Raw genomic sequence first — 22,036 nt, forward strand, 5'->3', positions numbered from 1 at the left:
GGCTTCCCTGGAGGTAGTGGTTATGAGAAAGACAGAGTCAGAAGTGCTTCCAGGCTTCCACCTTGAGCAACTGAGTGGATGGAGGGAGTGCCATTTACCACTGCAGGCAAAATAAAGAAGCAGATTCAGCGGAGAGTTCATGAGTGCGTTTTTCCATAAGTGGAATTTGAGGTACTTATGGGATAAGCAAATGGGAATTTTGAGTGGCTGTCTCTTAGCATGGGAGAGCCTGCATCCCACTGATGGAAACAGATTATTCTATTGGTTTCATCATGACACACTTTGGAAAGGCTCCCCATCTCCTACTGCGTCAAGTCTAATCTTTTAAGATCAACCGTTATCTGGCTACAACCTATTTGAACATGCTCCCTTGGTTTAGTCAAGCAGTTTTTAACCCTTTTTTTTTTGCGGGGGGGGGGGTGCGGTTTGGGGGACAGAAGCCTTTTTTTTTTTTTAAGTAGAGGGAAGGATTTTTTTAAAAATTTATTTATTTTTGGCTGTGTTGGGTTTTTTCGTTTCATGCGAGGGCTTTCTCTAGTTGCGGCAAGCGGGGGCCACTCTTCATCGCGGTGCGCGGGCCTCTCACCATCGCGGCCTCTCCTGTTGCGGAGCACAGGCTCCAGATGCGCAGGCTCAGTAGTTGTGGCTCACGGGTCTAGTTGCTCTGCGGCATGTGGGATCTTCCCAGACTAGGGCTCGAACCCGTGTCCCCTGCATTGGCAGGCAGATTCTCAACCACTGCGCCACCAGGGAAGCCCCAGAAGCCTTTTTAAGGATCTCTTAAAAACTGTGAACCTTCTCGCTAGAAAAATGCACAGACCAAGATGCCCATACAATTTTGCTCCCAGTGACAATGGGCTCAGAGGTGAGTTTAATTCCCTCCCATTGGCTGGGCTTGTTCGTGTATGGATCAAGTGTCGGGTGGCCCCATTTCCCAGTTTCCTGTGGGCCATCCTGCCTTCCGCCTGAGGCCGTGGTGTTATGTACAGTCTGTGCTGCCTTTCATTCTCAGAGCTGTTCCGTGTGGATGATAAATTAAGTGCTGACCTTCATCAGGGGATCCTGCACCTCTAACACTACACAGACCTTCTGGGGACGCACGCACCCGCTTGGGGCTTTATCAAAGAGCACAAAGAAAAATCTGTAACACCAAAAGCAAGGGATAAAATTAAGCAGCTTGTGATGACTACTGGACAGTATGAGATTTATGTGTATCATTATTAATGTTCATTGATTATTCTAAGATATACCACCTATGGCTTTCTTTATTTAGCACGCCCAAGAATATGTGTAAATGCTAAGTAAAGGACTTGTTATTTAGCGTATTTAGCATTAAATTATTAGAAATTATTAAAACATAGCTACGAAGTTGCTCACATAATGCTCACAAAATTTTTAAATAGTTAAATTTAAAGTCATTTCCTTGGGTCAATTTTAGGCACACTAGGCAGAATAAATTTAAAAAAATTCTCTGTAGAGTTTCTTTCACCATACAGATCTTTTAAAGATTTTCTAATCATATGATGGAGGATGTTTTATAGTTCTCAATATGCCTGTTATTTGTAATAATTTGGTGGCTTGCCTTTGCTGGTCTCCAAAGGCAAGAAACTGAATATTTTGCAAGTGGCTTTCATGATAGTATTCGATAGTCATTCTTTAGAAAATTAGTACAGCTTTGGGTCTATAATGATATTGCCATTTTTCAAGAAAATGATGACGCGGACACTTGGAGGCTGTTATATACCAATTCAGATTGGATGGTTTGGTAAAGCACTTCCTGTGTGCTCAGTTTCAGGCGGGGACAGCGGGGAAGGCATGTGGCATGGTCCCTGTCCTCCCTGTGCTCATGCGAGGCACCACATATGAGGATGAACTACAAGCTCAGTAAAGCATCAAGGGCTAAACTGCACTGCCCAGAGGATCGTTGCTATGGGAGATGAATCTATGCTGTTTCAGGGCATCAGGGTAGGCTTCGTGGAGGAGGCATGATTTGGACTGGATCTGAGCGGCTGTGCAATATTTATATAGGTGGAGAGCACAATGAGGGCATTTCCAGCCCTGAAGGGAAAGAGCAGGTTGTACGCTTTTTTGACAGCCTGTGTATAAATCAGAAGCTCCCCAGCCTACAGCCTACAGATACCAGCCTACAGATACCAATGAGGTCACAATAGTATTAACAATCTAACTTTTGCTAGTTGGTCCCCCCTGTCGTACTAGCACAAGTCTTCAGCTCACCTCCTTCTCTGGGGATCCTCAGCTGTCCCATACAGGCAGAGGAACAAAGTCTTCTTTAGATCTCCCCTCCACCCCCTGAATTGGTGTCAGCTGTGGGTAAGCCATCACCTGCCCCTTTTGTGGCCCCCTCTGTGGGAGTAGCCATCCTTCCCCAGGTGTCAGATGGCTGAGAGATGCCACTGGCTTCAAAGAAGGTGGCAGCATCCATGTAGGGTGACTCATGGCCCTACAACTTCTCCTGCCAAAGAATCTTTAAATATATTCCCTTAAACCTGAATACAGAATTAGGAAACTATTGATGTAGAGCCAATTTTCTAGGTCTAATAAGTTCATATAATGATCTACCTATGTAGGAAAAGAACAAGCTAATCCACAGGGTGATGCGGAAATACCTGGTTGAATTCTGTGGTAGGTTAACCCTTTAGGGAATGTGAAGTTGGATCCATTTGAGACTTTTTGTAGTTAATACTGTAACCGAGTAGGACTCTATGGGGCCTTCCCGGGACAGGTCTTCCCCCATAACCTCTGCTTTAGCTCCTCTCTGAAGTACCCAGATAATAGTATTTGATGCACATTTCCTGAGTTGTTTGCAATGTGAACCCCCACCCTTCCAACAAATGGAAGAGGTTAACTACTTGCCGACCATGAGCACAGAGCCCCCAGGCCTCCTGGAGCCTAAGGACTGATGATCTGAACCCCCGTGACACCACCCTGTGACCTCACCATCAGCCAATCAGAGAACTGTGCACAAGCCGATCACATACCCTGTGACCCCTCCTCCCTCACCTGGCTTTTAAAAGTGCTTTGCCGAAACCCTTCGGGGAGCTTGGGGCTTTTTAGGGCATGAGCCACCCATCTCCCTGCATGGCCTTGCAATAAACCTTTCTCTGCTCCAAACTCCAGCATTTTAGTTTGTTTGGCCTCGCTGTGCGTCGGGCACACGGACTTGCATTAACAATACCTCTCTTTGCAAGTATAGTAAGAATACTGAGCTTATTGGCGCATACTGGCTGTTAAAAGTCCAGATACCGTTCTATCTGTTGGAAATTGACCTCTGTCTTGATTTCCCAAGTGACCCCTCACTGTCTGACGCCCACTCTCTTACCGAGGACCCACCTCCACCTCCCCAGATCCAGTGAGGGTCATGACAGGGGGTCCAGGACCTCGAAGTTAATGTTGGCGTTAGGTCTCTGTGTTTGTTCCCATGCCAGACCAGTGCTAAATATATTTTTGTCCATTGGCTTTTAACACATTTTCATTAAACCTCACAACAAGTTTTAAAATGTTCATTAACAGAAATAGAGTTACAGATGTAGAAAACAGACCTATGGTTACCAGCAGGGAAAGCGGGGGGAGGGATAAATTGGGAGATTGGGATTGACTTATACACACTACTATATTAAATAGATAACTAATAAGGCCCTAGTGTATAGCAGTTCCTAGTGTATAGCACAAGGAACTCTGCTCAATACTCTGTAATGGCCTATTGGGTAAAGAATCTAAAAAAGAGTGGATATATGTATATGTATAACTGAATCACTTTGCTGTGCACCTGAAACTAACACAACATTGTAAATCAACTATACGCCAATAAAAATTAAATATTAAATAAAATAAAATGTTTGTTAAAAACCATACAAGGAGAAAGATAAATTTAAGGAATGTATCAATTATTTCACACAAAAAAATTAAGGCTACTAGTGGGTCTTTGTGGGTTATTTTGGCCTGTTTATATCTCAAATTTTTGTCTAGGAAACAAGCCATTAATTATGCAAATTAAGTACTAAGTAAGTACTTAGAGAAAAATTATTTTGTTAGATTTTCTTCTCAAATTTAGGACTTTTAAAGTCAGTGCATTTAGCGTTTTTAGGATTAACCAAAAAGTTTGCATTTTACCACCCAATGATAAATCTACTTAGCTGGCTGTAACCAGGGCCCCTCTCTGGCAGCAGGAGGTTAAGAATAGAACAGGTTATCAATGGAGGTTGTAAAACTGCTTTCCCGGAAGACCTTTGTGAGTAAGAGGAGGTACCATGTGTCAGTCCTTCAACATTGAGTTTTTCAACAAAAGAGCAATCTAGTTTCTAACCCGAGGGAAGCCCTGACTGATGTGGGCCCCTCGCGTGATCTGTCCATGGGGAAGGGCTGTGGGATGTTAATACTGGATGCACATGGTCAAAGGGCAGCAGAGCGCAAGCAGAAAGGAACCACAATGGTCAGAGCACTGCTGTTTCCTGCATTGAGTCAGACTGTTCCCTGTGTACCAGTCTCTGTCATCGCGGGGCCACCCTGGGTTCTAGTTGAACCACTGCCATCTGTTCCCTTGTTATATAAACAGAAAAATAAGCATTCTATTCATGAATTGGTTTTGTTGAGTGAAAGAACTAACTTGGTCCTCAGTAATTTTAGGAACAAAAAAATGGATAACCAAAGTATTTCACATGGTGCTATGTTCCATGAAGTTCCATGCCTGACCCCTTTGGGAAGGACACTGGGAAGACCTCATTCAGGCGTCTTGGGTTTATTCCATCAACGATCTGGACACATGAGAGGAGAGGTACTGGTTAGATCCACAGGGGACAGAATGGTAAGTGTGGAGGATATGGGGGACTGACTCTCATCAGTCCAGTATCCCTTTCTCTCTGTGTGTCTTCCTGTACTGCACTCACTTCTTTCAGATTCTCTTGCAGCTAAGGCTCCAGGTATTCAATCATCACACACCCTCACTCAGGCTGTGTCTTTGCTGCATCCTCTCTTGTTGCTGGCAAGTATGGTCCTGAGGTATTGATACTTTTCATCTCAGCAGGCAACCCAGTGGTCAGGTACTAGTTTCAGAGATGATGTGAGGCTGATGCGAGGCATCCAATTTCTGCTTATTCTGGTCTAGCAGTAAGTACTGTTCTGGAGCTAATCAGTCTGTGGGCAGCTTCCTGGGCCATGTACCACAGCATTTGATTCCCTGCATCTGCCTGTGGCTAAGACAGCAGCTCCCCTGGAAGGTCAGTTCTGCAGTATTGTATTTCCTACCCCAAAATTTGTAATGCAACCCCATACTTAGGATGTAAACAACTTCTCAGAATTGCAAATATTAATTTTGATGCTGTAGAGATTTTTTATTACCAAGTTATACATGTTTAAATTTATTTGTTTGCCTGTTTCCCAATTTATTTTCACAAGTATTATTGAGTTACTTGATGTAGATTATCTTTTCTTTAAGGAAAAAACATTTTGTTTTGGATGTCCCTGATCCTTGTTTGACTAGAGGATTGGTCCTGCATTGGTTGTTATAACTAAGCATCTCTCAACTATTTAAGTCCCTCACTGATGTTCCAGTCATGGAAACAATTTAGATGCCACACAATCATAAGAGCTGATGCTCCAGGGAGGCAAACAAACCAAGCACTTTGAAGAGAGAATACTTAAAACAAGGTTATTGTAGCAGGACCTGATGAGAAAATGCTGTTAGTGTCTCTAACTAAAATTGAGAGAGCAAAGGAATTGTCACACAGCATGCAGATTTAATGCTTGTATTCAAGAATTGTATTAAAATGTATTAAAGAAAATAATGAAATTTTGTATTGGAATAGAGACTAATATGCACCATAAACATCTGTTTGAGTGTCCTAGTGCCCTGCATGGGTACTTATGGAAATCAGTAATGTTATCTGGTAAATGACTTAGTGAGAGCCTAACTTTCCAGGAGGGAAGTGGGAGAGGGAAGAAAGGAATGAAAGGTGACTGATAGAACACCAGAAAAAAGCAGATTGAAAAATAACATATTTTGTTGTACTGGAAAGAAATCCCTTTGAAAGTTAACTTCTATATTCAACTCATAATCAAAACTAGATTACCTTAGCCAAGACTTTGTATGTCTTCTTCTATAGTACCTAGGGTTAAGAAAAAAAGAGGAAAAAATATCCTTGCAGGATGAAGAAACTGGTTAAATATTGAGCATGATTTTTTTTTTATTGAAGTATAGTTGACTTATAATATTTTGTTAATTTCTGCTGTACAGCAAAGTGATGCAGTTATACATACATATATATATATATATATATGTGTATATATATATATATATATACATTCTTTTAAAATATTCTTTTCCATTATGGTTTATCATAGGATATTGAATACAGTTCCCTAGGTAGGACCTTGTTGTTTATCCATTCTGTATATAAAACTTACATCTGCTAACCCCAACTCCCATGAGCAAGGTTTTTTAAAATCGATCTAGACTCCGGTTATAAAATGTTTATGAGTGTACTTCTGTGCCTGACATTGTAATAGGAGCTTTACAAGTGTTACCAAGTAGAAGCTCATGCTGCTCGCCACGTGACAGGCCGATAAATCGAGAGATGAGTTGTTGAGGGAAAAAATAGTGACTTTATTCAGAAAGACAGCAGACCGAGGAGATGGTGGACCAGTGTCCCAAAGAATCATCTTCCCTGAGTGAGAATTCAGGCTTCTTTTATACTAAAAGGGGAGGGGCTAAAGTCCTGGTTCTGGTCAGCGTCCAGAGGGGATGCGTTCATTTCTTCTTTCCTGCAGCCATTCACGGGTGGGCCAGGTCTGGATGTTTCCTGTGAGCTAAACAAAGGTATTTTAGCTTAACGTTCATTACATGGGAGGTAGGGATCCCATCACGTATAATTTAAGCTTATAGGCAACACCCCCTTAGTGATTAACTTGTAGTAAAAGCAATAGAACCCAAAGGTTAAAGTAAAAAGAGATAGATCCAATACGGAGTCAGATTTGTTCTTCCTTATTATGTAAGCACTGTCTTGTTTAATTGTCTCCAAACTCTTTGAGATGGATACTATTATTATTGACATGCTACAGGTGGGAAGATCAAGACTCAGAGAGTTTAGTTCCCTTCTCAAGGTCATTCAGCAAGTCCCTGGCATAGCAGAGATCAAGATTAAAGTCTGTGAGATTTCAGTTTCCAAACTATGAACCACTGCATGATGCTTCTTGGTTGGGCTTGAAGTCCTGCCCAGGGCAGCTTTTTATTTCTCTTCAGGAGAATCCTGTCACCATGATCAGTGTTAGTTTGCTCTCAGTTCTGGAGGCTGAGGAGTCCAAGATCAAGGCCAGCAGGTAGATTTCACTCTGATGCCTCTTCTCTGGGCTTGTAGGTGGCTGCCGTCTTGCTGTGTGCTCACATGACCTCTTTTCTGTCCATGCTCGGAGAGGGAGAGAGATCTCACTTTTCCTGTTCTTATAAGGCCGCCAATCCTGTAAGATTAAGGCCCCACCCTTATAACCTCATTTAACCATAATTACCTGCTAAAAGGCCTGAGTCCAAATACAGTCACATTGGGGGTTAGAGTTTCAACATATGGATTTTGGGGGGAGGACACAATTCAGTCCATATCACTCGCTGATGCGGACACCCCCTGCTACTACCCCCACCCCAATCAAAGGACAATATTTAGTAATTAGACACTATTTCCCCCAATCCTGGATTTTGGTAAAAATGGAAACTTTATTGGAGGTAAATTAAGGAGCAGAAGTCAAAAGGTCTTCTGCTTGGCTAAAACAGAAGAGGGGCATGGCTTTCTGTTTTAGTGGGACTCATGAGTTAAAGAGGTCACCAGGATGTCACAGACCTGCTCCCACCCTCAGGAGGGAAGACTCTACAGCTACCCCCATACTCTGCTGGGTAACAACTCTCCCATCGGCTGTTTGCTCTCCTTTGGTAAATCATCACTGATTGTTACTAGTTGTAATGGTGAGGTGGTTGGAGCCCAGAACTCTTCTCTGGCCATTGTCATAGTTTCTCCTCACAGAATAAAAGGGGCCGCTGTGATGTTATTTACCTTCCAAAAGATCTTGGGTTCAAGTCTTGCTCTTCAGAGGAAACGTTGAAAAATATCAGAAGTGATATGACCAAATAAAGGGTTATTTTCAGTGTTCAGTTGATGGCTGAATACATTGAGGAATCCCTAGAACATCGTACTTTTTCCAGTTACCATGATGGGGCAGTGGGAATTAGGGTTGGGTCTTCACTGTCCATCAGTTTGTTTTGATTTATCTGTAGGACAAACCTTATGTTCTGGGTCTGGGAGACAACATAGTCAAAACAAACAGATAGAAAATGTTAAAAAATAAATTTTTTCTTGAGGGCAGAGACTATATTTTATTCATCTTTGAACCCTCAATTCCCAATTCTTTGCTTCACAAGTGCTTGTTGCATGAATATACTCTGAATCTTTGAAGACTTAGTCCTACTATTTTGCCCTTTATTTAGCACTTACTCATTGTGGGAAAAAAGATGCGGTTACTGCTTCCCATTTTCTTTAAGACATGAGATACTGCTTTGTTCTAAAAAATCCTCTACTGAGAATTTTATGATTAATATTCTCAGAGGTGCAATGTTGCTATATCTTCTGGAAGTGAAGCCATGTAAGGACAATCTGGAAGAAAATTATTTCACAGTGGGCGAGTAGGATGGCTTTCTGTCCACTCAAATGTGCAACTCAAATGAGTAATAACTTGGGTGTTGAGTGCAATCATTTGGCATTCGATAATAACATGTTCCAAAGACATTGAGAATGGCTCATCTTTTGGGGACAATAGCTAACTTTTGGAGATTCTTGAAGGGTTAGGCTGTCCAGACCAGCATTAATTACAGAACATCAGGTAATTAGCATATTTTCCCTAATGCCTAGATTCATTCTCATTTCATTTTAAATTTAAAACTATTTTCTCTTCACTCCCCTTGTTAAATCTTTCCCAAAATTTTTAAAAAGCATATTTTTTTGGAGAATAAGGAAGCCAAAGACGTGTTCCTTGATCTGGGAAGAGTATCACAGTGGGAAGACAGGACTCGGAGGTAGGAAGCCAAGATTAACTGTAATTACAGGGTGTTGTGGCGAGGGCTTGATCCCACCCTTCTTTCCCTGCTCCTGTCTGCTCTCCTGAGTCACTTTGAGTCACTCTTCAGGTATCGATTGCAGGATTTTTCTGCTTCTGTTGTTTAAAATGAGGGCTTTTTATTTTTATTTATTTATTTATTTTTGTCTCTTGAGAGAACATAATAGCCTAAATTGGATTTCTGTTGGTTCCACGTGGTCTGAATGCTTCCCTGCCTTTGAACTCCTCTGCCCCAGCGCATGAGCTCCTACACCCTGATCTTGTCAGGGCCCTGGGATCCGGAAACCTCCTTTTGCTTTAGGCTTTTTCACAGACTAGTTCTTTACCAACTGATTAATATTGAAGACCTTGTCTTCTCTCCCACAAACTGTGCAGAACGCTGTCTGCCAGCCGCACAGAGCACAGGACGGCAGTGAGGGGTCGCCCGGCTCCTGCAGGTGCATTTGCCTTGCTGGGTCTCCCGCTGTCTCCTCTAAGCCTCAGCAGCTTTCAGTGTGCTCTGCGGAGAGCCAGATTTATGGAACCACATAATACAGTCTGTACATCTGTATAATACTTATATATCCATGTAATGTAATAATACCAATAGGTAGGTTTTGTTGTTGTTTTGTTTGCTTGTTTGTTTTTCTTTTTCTATTTTGGCCCACTGCACTGGCACGTGGGATCTGAGTTCCCTGCCCAGGGATGGAACCCACGCCTGCTGCAGTGGAAGTGGGGAGTCTTAACCACTGGACTGCCAGGGAAGTCCCAGTTTTTTTGTTTTTGTTTTTCTAACAAAAGAATCTTTTGTCCTTTGAGTTCAAAGCATCCTAATATTTCTTGTAAAACATCACATATTCCCCTAGATGTAGAAATCAAGGGCATTATGATTACTTTTTTTATTTTTGGCTGCATTGGGTCTTCGTTGCTGCGTGCGGGCTTCTCATTGCAGTGGATTCTTTTGTGGAGCACGGGCTCTAGGCGTGCGGGCTTCAGTAGTTGTGGCACGTGGGCTCAGTAGTTGTGGCTCACGGGCTCTAGAGCACAGGCTCAGTAGTTGTGGTGCACGGGCTTAGTTGCTCCGCGGCATGTGGGACCTTCCCGGACCAGGGCTCGAACCCGTGTCCCCTGCATTGGCAGGCGGACTCTCAACCACTGCGTCACCAGGAAAGCCCTGATTACTTACTTTTTAATCTAGTGCATGGAACAACTTGACATGAATCCCTTAACCAATACAGATGGAGCAGCCTCTGTGTGTCAGGCACTGCCGTGGGTCCTGGGGAGACGTGTACCCTTTGCGTCGGGAAAACTGACATCAAGCAAAAAAAAAAAAAAAAAAAAAAAAAATCACGTGACGACATGTCAAGGGGGTGAAGATTATAGCAGAGGGAGGGGCCGGAGAGGGGCGGTGAGCAGGCGTCAGGCAAGGACTCTGAGGAGTGTCATTGCTGCAGGGATCTGCATCCAGGGAGCCCAGACGTGGCCCTGCTGGGGCAGATGCTCGGGCTGGTCCCCACCTCCCTCCTCCGCCCCCAGCCGTGTGCACCCGCGCCCTGGAACCTGATGGTCTTCTCTCTTCTCTCAAGCTCCGGAAGCATCTCTTTGCTCGTCCTCCTCAGGGCTCCCCCCAGGGCTGTGGGAACTCAGCCCCAGCAGGGAGTGTTGTGGGTTGGTCGTCCTCTTGAAGCCGAGGAGGTACAAGGTGGAGGGTAAATGCCTTTCTTCCCCTGAAGAGACAGTTGTGAGGAGGGCGGGACTGGCCCCTCGTTGCAGGCCGCACCTGCTCCCGCGCTCTCCGTGGGCTTTTCTCCTCACGCCCCTTCCTTGGCTCCGGGGTCCCTGATCCCTTCTAAATAAACCACTTGCATCCAAGTCCTTATCTTAACTTCTGGGTTCGGACGAAGCCGAACCAAGCTACATGCTAATTATTTTCTTGATGTTGCTGTTTTTCTCTTCGAAAGGAAATCCATTTTTAATGTGTCTGAGTCCTAAATTATTCTTCCCTTATTAGACTACCCTCTACAGACGGTTTCCTCAGTCATGCCTCTTTCATCTCCGTTACCTCATAACAGTCCTTCCCCATTTTCTTCTTCTTCCTTCTCCTCCTCCCCTCCCCCTCCCCTCCTCCTTCAACAATTAAACGTCAAAGGATAGAGACTCTTACTAGTAGAAGCCGAGGCATCTTCTTCAGACTTTAAAAACTAGGGTAACGATTTATTTGAGTATTGAACACCATTGTACCATGTAACGTAATACCCTTCTGTAATGTCTAAATATAACAGTGAAACACGGACATTTATAAAAAGAAGCAGAGACAGCCTGCCCAGATATAGACTGTAGTACCATTAATTAATATTTGTTGAATACTAAGCGCACAAAGCAGCTGCTATTTCATAGGCCAGCAAAGAGCAAATGCCAGTTTTATGGAAGGAAGGGTAGCATCGCCCCGGGCTGGACGGGTACACGAGCGTGCAATCACAGGCTCAATTTGCAACCTCTGCAGAAACGGGACACCGCTCAACAGTTCTGGGAAACGAGTCCATCCTCCCGAGCTAATCAAATATCTCACAGTGCATCACGGAGGGACTCGCTTCGTGAGAAGTGAAAAGTCCTCCATGTTTCCGTGAGTGCTAATGATCAAGAGGAACATTTCAAAATCCATATAAGTAAGAGCATAGGCGAAGATTTTACAGCGATGGTGTGACCCTCCTGGGTCAATAATAGCTCCTGGAATATGAAAACATAGACTGAAGCTCTGCATGACAGAGTACTTTTCCTAAATGGTGATTTCAACCAGAAGAAAAGTGTGTGGATAGTAATACAGCATTCTTCAACATGCAGCCACTAAATCTTCAAATCACTCCAAAGAAGAAGTAATTTGTGATGTTTGTTATGTACTTTTTGGTTAAAATCTCCTCCCGTGATGAAGGCATGTCCTTGCTCTTGTAGGTTCATGAAGAGAACCATGTGTTGCCGTGGAAACTAGGATGAGGGGTGTTGAAAAATGGAACTTGGGAAGTAGGGGAGGTGCCATGCAGCAACCGATGGGACCACAGAGTGTCCCCCAGTTTAGGGGAGCAGGGGGGCCTGACCGCACCCCAAGGTGTCCAGGCAGAGTCAACTCCTCTCTTTTTTTAAAAAACGGGACCGAGACGCTCCACACTGGAGTGTGTGACACAGTGATGGAGACCTGACGGCTGCAGGGGCTGCTCTGCCCTGGACAGGTGGCCCGTCTGAAGCAGGTATGAGGTGTGGCTGGCAGGAGGGACGCCATGGAAGTGCCAGGGAGGAGGGATGGAAGAGGAAGGACAGATAGTTTTCTGTTGTGGTTGTGGGAGGTTGGTTTTCTGGTTGTGGGAGGCTCTGGAGCCTGCCCTGAGGACCCACCCACATTCAAGGCTGCGATGGGACCCCTGTGGTCTGTGCCAGGCCGGCCTTGACTCTGTTCCTTGCTATCTGTTTGAGGAGCTCCTTTCAGCAGCCATGGGACTCGGGGATTCTGCAGTAGCAGAAACAAATGCCTGGTGGCTCGTAGCATCTTGTGAAACTATAGCATCGTCATGGTGCCCACGGCACTTTGGGAGTTAGAAGTGAATGTCCACCACCCAAGTCCCAAATGAATGATCTGAGCAAAGACTAAAAAAGAGAAAACGCTGTCCTTACTCCTGTCACCCGCACTTCTCACTTGGAGATACCTGTCCTGGCAGGCGCCCTGCTCTCTTCTTTTCCTCGGTGAGGTCCTGGCTTCTAAGGATGTTCAGTACGACATCTTGGCCTTAAATAGCTTCCCAAGTTTGGTACCGAGGTCTCAGAAAGTGCAAATTGGTGATATCCACGTATTCTGGCTTCTCTTGTCTATATTATCCCTCACTGGGGGCTACAACGGACCCCAGGGCAGCTCCTCAGTGGAAATCTCTTATGTGAACAGCGCATTTAACATTCCCATATAGGTCATTCCATAGCACTGAGTAGCGTTCCCTGTGCTCTACAGTAGGTCCTTATTTGTTACCTCTTTTATATATAGTAGTGTGTATATGTCAATCCCAATCTCCCAATTTATCCCTCCACACACCCCCGCTTTCCTCCTTGGTAACCATAAGTTTGTTTTCTACATCTGTGACTCAATTTCTGTTTTGTAAATAGGTTCATTTGTGCCATTTTTTAGATTCCACATATAAGTGACATCATATGATATTTGTAGAAATGGGTTTTCTTGTCTTGCACCTTGGCTATTCCCTTGCTAGATGCACGTACCAGGAAGCACCAGACAATTTAACTTGACCAGAGACAGCATGCTTAACTTCTCTTATTTTTTATTTTTATTCTTTATGCTTTTATTTTTCCTTTTTGTTCCCTCTCAGGGGGAATTATATATTTAGGAAAAGGACTAGTAACTTCTTTACATAAATATATGATTGGAATAAAAATTAGAACAAGTATTAAGTATTAGTGAAAAGGATACCAGATTAAAACTAGGTATTATCTTTTCTGAATCATGTTTAGTAGTAGGGTTTAATTATTTTAATGAATGCCAACTTATCTGAGTCTCCGATAACTCTTCCACAGAAATCTTAACTAAAACACTAATCTCCCTCTGCTAGCAGGATATGGAACCTGTGGTGAATGTTCAAGAGGGAATAACCCCATGAGCACTGCGAAGTGTAAAGCTAATCCCGTAAAATGAGAGTAAAGCCACAGGGAGAAAGATAGTAAATACAACAGAGTGTCAGTTAAAAGATAGAATCAAAACAAATGAAACCTTCTTGATTTTGTGTTGAAGTTCCCAGAAGTTGCATGGAGATGGGAGAAAGCCTGTCCAATGCATTCAGAGATTTGAAATTGCAGTGAAAGTTGAGCTGCCTTGTGTGGATTTTTGCATTACTTAAAATGTTACATTTATGTTTGAGCTCTATTGTTTTTATCAAGGATACTTTTTATTAGCCACGTGGTTAGGTCAGGGTTTGGTTCCTTGGAATGATAGCAAAGATTACTGACCAAACAAACCCTGGTGACCTAAAGTTCATTGGGAAAAACTAAATTTGAAGTACAGAAGAGATTGGTATTAAATCAAACTTCACTCAAGAAAACTGAGTTTTAAATACAGGAGAGATCATCTCTAAACAATAAAAACCCTGGGACCAGTGACAAATAATTAAGGTAGGAATTTTAGAGTCTGAAGTAGAAACCAAGCACTATGGTTCCCGCTTCTGTAGACTGGTCTCCATGGTAGGCAATTTCATAGATTAACTAATACAGCCTAGATGCCGCCAATATTACAGATAAGGAAAATGAAGCTCTGAGGGGGACTTATCTTGAACTTCATGCCTAATAAATACTGTAGCTGGATTTAAACCAAGATCCATTTGGCACCAAAGTCCAGTACACTAGGTGAAAATGAGGGGAGGCTAGCGGCCAGTAAGGGTAGGGAAACTGTCAGGATTGCCAGCAGTTCTCTTTCTGTGTGGTTTGCTTTTTAACTCTTCAACTCAAGTCTATGCTCCACGGAGACTTGCTGGATCTTTTTTACATGATGAAGGGTCTCCATGGGAAGACCCTAGGTAGCATTTGAGCTCCACACAGGTAATTTGCATGGGGTCACCTTTGCTTCAGTGCTGGTTGGTGAATTTCCTTTCCATGGCTGGCAGCTGTGAGGACTAACTGGTACCCGCCGGTGATTAGAAACCATCCTTTCTTATTCTCGTGGAGTGAAACTGGAAAAACCAAATACACTTCTCTTCTCTGTGGTACTTGGTACAGACTGCTGACCTTTTCGTAGTGCTTCAGTGAGTTTCCTTGGGCATTACTTTTGTTTGACTGCTAAGTTTCTGCCTTGGTTCCACGGTTTATGAATTTTTGTGGGTTCTGCTCCTGCAGTCACACGGAACCTAACCAATGACCAGTCCTTTCACATTGTCTTTGTTCTTTCACAGAGGATTTGGCTCCAGAGCTGACCATCCTGAACTCTTTTAAAACCGTGTCTGAGAAAAAGAGAACATTAAAAACTGCAAGTTAGCATGCAGTCATTGTGGACCTAGTTACTTTCATAGGCAGAGAGCACTTATAGGCTAGAGTTTTCCTCATTGCACATCACAGTCAGATTTATTCAGTTTTAAATGATTATGAGCCAAAATTGAAAGTGCTGGTAATCCCCCCTTCCCTAACCACCACCCACCCATCTGCAGCTTATCCTATTTGTTCCATAAATTTATAAGTGATTGAAAATAAAGGCCACTCTTCATTCTTCCCACCTGAAACAAGGTTCCTCGACAAATGAGCTTACAGATCATCATAAAAAGAATGTAGACTAGTTTTATAGGGGGAAACGCCAAAACCATGATTTTGGGCTACTTCTCCATACAAATTACTAGGGGATAATTTTACTCTTCCTAATCCGGTTGCAGCCCCCCGTCCCTACTGCACGGCCTGGACCTCCTTCCCTTCGCTTTTTACCCTTCCTCTGAGCTATTGAATTACTGGGTTCTTAACCTAGTCCCAAGATAGGGAAGAATATCAACTATTACATCACTTAGTGTTACTACAGAGTGATGGTGGTCTCATGGCTCTTAAAGACAAGAATAATTTGTTATTTATTTTCTTTTTAAAACAATGTTTTAAAATCACTAGTATTAATCTTTCATCTATGTTAAATGGAAATATTAATGTGTTATATAAGTGCACTTCTAAGTTACAAATTTTATAACAGTTTTATATGTAGAAATTCCCCACCTGTGTTTATTTGGTATTCCTATTTAAAGAATTTCTTTTAAAAATTGCTAAACCACATGACGCAGAGGCAATACTATACAGAGAGCCACTGAGTAATTATCAAGGAATAATAGCTCCTTTTACATGAACTGTCTTTCTGGACTTGAGAAAAGAACGGGACTTCATTGAGAGGCCAGTCTAAAAAAGTACCATAACTAACAAATGCTATTCATATATCCTTAGCTGTTTGTGTAGGTTATAACCAGAATTAAAGGAAATTTCATGAATAAAATTACATCTTCTCATTAAGACTTCAAATTATGTTGGAAAATTACCTCTAATTTATTTAAAATATGAGTGAAGCTTTGCATAAATTCTGCATGCAGCACCACTAGCTTACTTTAGTTCCTTGTTATAAGCAAGGATATTTGAAAATTGTAGCTGAATGCTATCAAAATGACAAATTTTCCTTCAATGTGAATTGAGTTTAATTCTCTAATTCTTTGAATTTTTTATACGACACAGTGTGTTCTTAACTAAGATAAAGTTAAGAGTCTTTAGAGCTAATAGGGAAATTAGAGTTTAGTCCTGTCTTCTCCTTTTGAAGAACATGAATCTGAGGTTGGTGGCACATCTAGGGTATCCCGGGTAGACCAGTAGACTCAAATCCCAGGAAGCAGGAGCAAGTTCCACGCTCTTCCCTTCACGTGTGTCCTCCATGGATGCTGAAGAGAGTTCCTTCTGCACATTTCCTTTATTTTCAATTTCATTGCCCCTGCCCACACTGAAGTTCTCATCATCTATTGTTGGATGTAGTTTAGTCCTTTATATTATATGGCACCATGTCAAGAGCACAGTAAAGATTGTACTGATTTGTTACCAAAAATAACAAGTTTATCTTTATTCTGTCTAAAAAGACAACTAAACTATCACTAAATGCCAGGACTCTCTTTAAAGAAAACCACTTTGTGATGTAATGGAATAGCTACTCAGCAGGTGCTTTTTGAGTTAATGAATGAATCTAACATTCTTTTAAAATTTTCTTTTTGAAAGAGTATGAAGTGGTTTGCCTATATATTTCTAGTTAAACTCATTCTCCATGGTATTTCCAACTATCCTTTCAAAATGTGTTTCTGGTTATACCATTGCTCTCTGTATAAACCTTCCACTGTTCCAATGAATAGAGTCTGAATACTTCAGGACGGCATAAGCAACATTTTATACAGTGGCATAAGACAGTGGTAGACCGCACACTCTGGGTGAATACCTAGAAAATCAAGGCTGGATCAACACGAAGGTGGGACAATTATTGAAGTGTAGTTAGATTTCACTTACTTCTTTAGTAGTTTTTTAAATAAAAAGCTACATAGTAGTGACTCTAGTACTCCTTTCCAGTGCATTTACCATGTGATCTCAGACTAAAGTCCAGTTTGTATTGGAATTTGTTTTAAAAGACACAATACATGTCGCTTGCAAACTTGTATGGACTATTGTTTTATTTCTTGAGAGTGTCTGAATCTTTAGCTGAACAAATGTCAGAATTTGTCAGTTCTCTCTAAAGCAGGAAAAATAAAACAAAACAAAACAACAACAACAGTAAGAGTTAAAACAGAGGGATGAACTTGAAGTTGTATCTAGATCTGGGAGAGGTTAGTATATATGAAAAATATTCTCACAAAGAAGTATTTTAAAAAATTAAAAATCTGGTCATATTGGTATCTTTTTCAGTGATAATTAGTTTTCTTGACAGTATAAGATTTGATTGGCTTTTTATTGAATTTTCTGCATGATTCTATATAGCTGAAATATACCCTGCTTGATCTTTAATCATTGTTTTCTTTAGTTTAATAGTTGGGTACCATTATATGAATACTCATTTTCTTCTGTTGACTTTGTGGGTAGATATTCTCAGATTTCTCTGAGTCTAATGGAAGATAAAAGATATTCTTTTCTCTCCTTTCATGATGTTGCCTGCCTTTGGCTTCATCCTTCCATAGATTAGGATATCGGACTCCACTTCTAAGGTTTTTATAGTGGAAGATGCTAAAAAAAAATGCACAGACGTATAGATAATTGAGGTGATGGCCAAATCCCCTGACCTGGGCTGAGAACAAACACCCCTCCTGAAACCGCTTAGTTGTTTGACGCCCCTATGAGCATTTCCATTGAGTCCTATGACATGTATTGAAGAGATAGCATTAAAACAATACTTCTAACATCATATCTATATTTCCATTATCATCATATTATACCCTTATTATAGGAAATGTTCTCTTTTTTACTTAGATACTTGTATTACACTGGAAACATAAGAAATATGTCTGATAAAATATACCCTATATAGAGTAAAAAGCAGAGGTTTCTCTAATTTCTAGAAAAATAGAAATAGAACTCGCCTCTATGAAATCAAAGAAAAACACTCTGTTGCCCCATAATACCACATTCTATGAAACAAGGTCAGCTAAATAAACAGTTGGAGGCATAAAAATCTAAACTTCTCAGATGGATGAACTGGAAATCATTCTGTTCTCCCTCTTTACCGGGATCCATTTTCCCCTTCCAACTCTGTTCCCCCTGGCTCTGGGGCAAACCTAACATTTATGGGTCCAAATATTGATAGTCTCTGGGAAGTATGGTGGTAGCTGACCCCAAACCCATAGAATGTACAACGTCAAGAGTGAACTCTAATGTAAACTCTGGACTGTAGGTGATAGCGAGGTGTTGGTGTAGGTTCATCAACTGTAAGAAATGTACTACCCTGGTGAGTGATATTGATAGTAGGGGAAGTTGTGCATGTGTGGAGGCAGGGTATAAATGGGAAATCTCTCTACCTTCTGCTTCATTTTCCTATGAACCTAAAGCAGCTCTAAAAAATAAAATCTAAAAAAAAATGAGACCAAGGCCCTAGGTCCTGGCCCTGCTGTGAACTGTTGTAGAATATCAACAGGTTAACACTTGGGGTTCTCCCTCCTAACATCTTTCGTGGAATTGGCTAACCACTTATTTTGGAAAGGCAAGGAACAGAATGCCTCTTAGAATGCTGAGAATAAATGTTTAACAAAATTATTCTTTTTCATGGGGTTATTCTTGTCTTTCTATTTGGCTGAATGTTCCTTAAGGGCACAGACCACACCTTATGCTTAGAATATGCATATTAGACTTATGAATATGCATATTAAACGTATGCATCTCAACGGAATCTGTTCGGCAGGAATTTGCGTTGGTACAAGGTAGCTATTATCTTGGTTAGAGTTGCGGATGTCCAGAAAATCTGTATCCCTTGAATTAAAATAAATAAATGGCCAGATGCCTGGGGAGGGAGTAAGAGGAGGACTCGGGGCGCGCGCAGACTTGTGCCTGAGGTGGCAGGAGTAAGATGGTAGTGTTCCCACGTCGCACGCTTCTCAGAGCCGAAAGAGGGCACAGCTGCAGCCACTCCACCTACTGTAAAGATCACCGAACTTGGAGTCAAAGGGCTTAGGTCAAAGATTTTAGGTCAAAGATGTTTGCAGAAGGGAAACAGACTGTAATCCCGTGGAGCTGAGCAGTGTGTCAGGATTTGAAGAAGATGCAGAGCTTAATGGCTTTGAAGGATCTGATATGAAAGACATGAGGCTGGAAGCTGAAGCGGTTGTAAATGATGTTCTCTGCAGTTAACACCATGTTTGTCTCAAAAACCCTGTGCTGTGCAGACGATGTGGCCTATATTGATGTGGAAACAAGAGAAAGGAATAGATACTGCCTGGAGCTCACTGAAGCAGGGCTCGGGGTGGTAGGTTGTGCTTTCGACCAGGTGGATGATCATTTATAGACTCCCTACCATGAAACAGTCTACTCCTTGCTGGATGCCCTCAGCCCTGCCTACCGGGAAGTATTTGGAAATGCACTCCTTCAAAGACTTGAAACTGAAAAGGGATGGACAGTCATGACAAAGTATTTTCTTGTTAGAGGGGCTGTTGCTGGTACACATGTTGACATAAAGCTTTAAATTCTTGCAGATGGTCATAGTAGAAAATGCGTCTTTGATTTTGTGTCTTTATCATTTTTTGCTTCACATTTAGGCTTTTGATTGAGAACTTTATTGACTAACGAATTGTGTTTCTCAGTTTCTGATTCATTAAGGAAATCCTGAGGCCATTGCTGTGATGCCATCATTAAGACATTCAAATTTCTTCATATAGTATCTCTGGCATTCTGAAAACCTAATCAGTATTTCATTCTCTTATTACAGGACTTTGATGCTGGCAGCACTTTCTTTCACATAGGAAATTCTAGATTTGCATGGTCATACAGGAAATAAACTAACTTCAAACTTTGATTCAGCATGCTAAATCAGGGGTTTACTGCCAGCTTGGACTGACTTATTAACGGAAAAAAACAGCAGTAGATTATGTTGGTAGAGCTTTTTATATTCAAACATCTTTTACATACATTATCATCACATTTCATCTTCAGTAGTTGTCGGAAGAAATCAGGAAGCATTACAATTTGCATTTTAAAGATGAGGAAAGTGAAGATGAGAGGAGGAGGTTTTCAAAGGCCACAGAGCTGGGAAGTGAGTCTGTAATAACCCTGATCTGTTCCCATATAAGAATCCAGAAGGCACATCCCTGATGGAAGACCACACTTTCCAAGACAGGATCATAGTGTCTGGCATTTGAGTAAGCCTCAGAGGAAAGAAGAGACAAGTATTATTGAGGAGGGGTCTATCAAAGACCTCGCTCAGGTACACATTTCAACTTAGAGATTCTCCCATCTTACAAGCAGGGTGGATGTGCTATCCTAATATTAGTTACATAGTTGGCAGAGATAAAATGAACCAGTACCAAGAGTTATATATCATCTAGAAGTAGCAGAATGTCTGATAAATTCTTGGTTGTCTTCTTGGCATTTATGTCCTTAATTTATGTTGAGTAAATTGTGATCAGAACTGTTGCTGTAATCATGATTGTGACTATCATTTGAACTTGAAAGAAAGTGAAAATGTCACAGACATCACATTAACTGGGCAGAAATAAACTACCTCTGGAGACAGGTATTTGAGATTGAAAGATGTTCAAAGAAGAGTCATAAGACCATATTCTAGGAGCTCTCCAAAGTTCTGGGATTAGAGTCATACAGTATAAGTTCAATTAATATATTGGATTGAATGAGTTAGTGAAGGACATAGAGTTTTATTGCTTGACAAAATCCTGTTCATCTATAAGCTACTAGTTAAGGAAATGGAGGATATATCTTAATTGTCTTATCTCTATCATTTTATCATTAAAAGTATCCCAGAGTGATGCATGTTAACAAAACTTTGTGCCATTATTTTAAAAAACAATGTGATACATATTATTTTCAGATTAAGTGATATTAAATATTAATTGACATCAGTATAAAGCCTTCTTCAGAGAAAACTGACTTTCATTCCAATTTGTTTTCTCATACGTATCATATTAGAATGTGTTTCCTTACTTTTATGTTTGTTAATAATGTGCAGTTATCGAAGAGCAAAGAAAAATTGATTCTACCAGTGATGGTCCTTAGTTGCAACTTTGAGTCAAATTTCACAGTAATGATGTAAAATTGTATTGAATACTATTTTTTGCCATTGCACACATGGAAGAAGTTTAAATGCAGTGGATTTCAACCAAGTAGCTAACTATTTAACATCACATTTTAACCTAATCCAGAGTATTAGTTCTCTGTCACTACTGTATCAAATGACCACAACTGGGTGGCTTTAAACAACAGAAATCTATTCTCTGACAGATCTGGAAGCCTGAGTCTGAAGTCAGTTTCCTTGAGCTAAAATGAAGGTGTCGGCAGGACCAGATGCCCCTTGCGGGCTCTGGAGAGGGTTCGTTTCTTGCCTCTTCCCACTCCCATGGGCCGTCAGGGTTCCCTGGCTTGTGGCTTCATCTCTTTGTTCTGTCTTCTCCTCCATGTGCATGTCTTCTAAATATACATGTGATTGCATTTGGGACCAACCTGGATAGTCCAGGACAATCTCCTCTCAACACCCTTGATTTAATCACATCTTTTGCCACGTCCTTAAGGACATGAACTGTGTCTTGCTCCTGTTGGTTTCTCTTGGGTGAGCCTAGCACAGGGCCTGGCCCACAGTAAATAATAAATGCTATTTTCTGTTGAATCGAGTCCATCTGTACTGTGGGAGAAACGTATGATGGGATCCTTTTTTATTGCTCATATATTCTATTTTGACTGATTCTTTGGGCAATGCTAGACTTGGCCT

At 41.6% G+C, this 22,036-nt stretch overlaps 1 pseudogene across 1 annotated transcript; it reads left to right on the plus strand.

Moving 5' to 3' along the window:
• The first annotated feature begins 853 nt into the window (after window positions 1–853).
• LOC309646749 (GSK3B-interacting protein pseudogene) lies at window positions 854–21,713 on the plus strand (annotated as a pseudogene). The gene is made up of 2 exons: window positions 854–865; window positions 19,291–21,713. The product of its transcript is annotated as a GSK3B-interacting protein pseudogene (transcript).
• Window positions 21,714–22,036: the final 323 nt, after the last annotated feature.

Source organism: Balaenoptera physalus (assembly GCF_965194825.1).
Source record: "Balaenoptera physalus genome assembly, chromosome: 17".
NCBI classification, from domain to species: Eukaryota; Metazoa; Chordata; class Mammalia; order Artiodactyla; family Balaenopteridae; genus Balaenoptera; species Balaenoptera physalus.